Source organism: Pteropus vampyrus, unplaced genomic scaffold, assembly GCF_000151845.1.
Source record: "Pteropus vampyrus isolate Shadow unplaced genomic scaffold, Pvam_2.0 Scaffold22, whole genome shotgun sequence".
Taxonomy (NCBI): Eukaryota; Metazoa; Chordata; class Mammalia; order Chiroptera; family Pteropodidae; genus Pteropus; species Pteropus vampyrus.
This window is the reverse complement of record NW_011888803.1, coordinates 11752726-11755299: the sequence shown is the minus strand read 5'-3', so window position 1 is coordinate 11755299 and position 2574 is coordinate 11752726. Positions and strand designations below refer to the sequence as shown.

At 41.6% G+C, this 2574-nt stretch overlaps 1 pseudogene; it reads left to right on the top strand.

Annotated features, from left to right (window-relative positions):
- Positions 1-480: 480 nt before the first annotated feature.
- Positions 481-884, top strand: LOC105289101 (annotated as a pseudogene).
- Positions 885-2574: the final 1690 nt, after the last annotated feature.

Here is a 2574-nt window from a genome sequence, read left to right as displayed (position 1 = left end):
ATCCAACATTTCTGAAGATTCCTAGGTAATAAAGAGTATTCAAGTCACTTTAAGTCATGAAAACTGTCTTAATTCAGAAATCAGAATGCCCAGTCCCATGTAAGAAGTACAACTTCTAATCTAGTTTAATGTTAAGTCATTTCTGGGGTTTTGCTGAAGGCTGATAGCATTCAGTGAGAAAGACCTCAGTCTTCCCCTTTCCCCACAGTGCCTCCCAACCCTCAGCATTTCTTCACTCCCCAGCTTGTCACTAGGTTTCTCACCCTGCCAGAGGCAAAAAAAAAAAAAAAAAAAAAAGTGGGATCGAAGAGAGGTAAAGAAGAACAGAAAGTTGTTCTTATTTTAACTGATTCTCTTTGGGGCCATTTTCTTGCATTTGGGGTCTTCTTTGCTTTGGGTGTTTAAAGATGACACTTTCTGTCTAACAATTTCTTCAAAGCCTCCTCCCCCAAAAAATGTTTTTGAAGAATATTTGAGGTGGCTGTTCTTGGTTGGGCCATCTCGCATCTAAAGCAGGAAGATGGTGGTGGCCACAAAGAAGACGAAAAAGTCCCTGGAGTCCATCAACTCTAGGCTTCCACTTGTTATAAAAAGTGGAAAGTATGTGCTGGGGTACAAGCAGACTCTGAAAATGATCAGACAAGGCAAAGTGAAACTGTCCAGCCTTGAGGAATTCTGAAATAGAGTACTACGCCACGTTGGCCAAAACCGGTATTCATCACTACAGTGGCAATAATATTGAATTGGGCACAGCATGTGGAAAATACCACAGAGTATGCACACTGGCTATCATTGATCCAGATGATTCTGATATCATTAGAAGCATGCCAGAACAGACTGGTGAAAAGTAAATCATGCAAATTTTTTCTTTAATAAAAGAAATGTTCTTTCACTGGCTGGCCACTTTTCTCTATGATTCTCCTGGAGGGGAGCCTCCAGGTAGCAATCTTGAGAAAGATTTATAAGGACTCCAGACTGGCTCGGACTCCCTCGTGGCTCACATTTGCTCTAAGGGAAACTCTAACATCCCCCAACAAGCCCTGGGAGTGTCCCCTTCCTCTGCCATCAGAGATGCTGGCCAGCCAGTCTTTGCCTTTTACGATTTCTAGGCAAGACTCAAAAAGCAATCACTTGTCTCCCTAACTGCCAGAGACACATGTCTCCATGTGGTCCCTTTGAGGCCTCTCTCCTGACTCCAGATGATGGCAGAGCACCCTCCCTGCTCCCCTCGGTGGGGGTGGAGAACTCAGCACAGCTCTTTCAAAAGAAATCCTCCTCATCAAAACTCTTCTCACCTCCACTTTCTTGATCCTTCAATATCCACAATGTGAGAGGGTTTTTTTCCTAAGAGTCAAGAAACTCATGGAAATTTCTATCTTTGGATGTTACCTAACTGAAATTTCATATTTATTGCATCTTGGTGTTTTGATCAAAACTTCAACTTAACATTCTGTTCCATTATTTTATTATCATTTTTATCGAAATATAAAGCAATTGTCAAACAGTAGGATATGTGCTATAATGCAAATATAAGCCAAGTACTATGGTGATATAGAGGGCAGATAAATGAACTTTATCTAGGACTAAGAGTAGAAATCAGGCATGGAAGTCTTCATGGAGGCAATGACATTTGAGTTGAACCTTCGAGGATCCATTTGTGCATTTAACAAATATTTCCTGAGTACTTATTATGTTCCAAGCAGTATTTTATGTGCTTTTGAATCTATCCATGAGCAAAAAAATTCCTGCTCTCATGGAGCCCGCATTCTAGTAGGAGGATGAAAGAACAGGTAACAAACATAACAGAAAGCGATAAATGATTATGAGGGGAAAAGGAAAAAGTAGGGCCGGAAAAAGAAGTTCATGAAACAGGGAAAATAGTATGAACAAAGGCCTGGAGCTTAAGGGGAATGGTATAAGCAAAGAATGGAATAATAACAGTGTAGTGACCAGATTACAGAGCAATATCAAAGATGCGTTTGCCAGTTCCGCACACAGGATCATCCCAACTCAGCCACTGGCTTTGAGCACCCAGTTATCTGCATGTAGCCCCACCTTATTCCTGGAACCCATGAGAATTTGCTTTTTGCATTTATCCACATGGACACATGTCTAACGCCAAGAAAGAAAAGAATTACAAGTTAAAGAACTGAAAAAAAAAATGTTTTCTTAAAATGTTTTTTTAGTTAGAATTCCATAAGACTTTGGGCTAAAAAAGCTTTGGTGCTTATTCAATAATAATCCAAAAAAATGATCAAGCACCTATTCCACAGCAGGCATAGTGCTGGTGCTACAGATATGGTAACGTACAAGGTAGATACAGTCCTTATCCATGTAACAAAGAATAGCACAAAGGGAGACGCAAGCCCGGCAGCTCAGCAAGGGGTCCAGAATGACTGGCACACTGAAAGGCAACAGTAGGATCCACTGCCCAGGGCACAATGGTGACATCACCTGGTGGTAGACAGCACAGCCAAGCACTAGGAACAGAAGCACTAGCACGCAGTCTAGAGAGTGGCTGGAGGCTGAAAGAGAAAATGACAGATTGGAAAGGACTAGAGGTGCTGCAGCAGT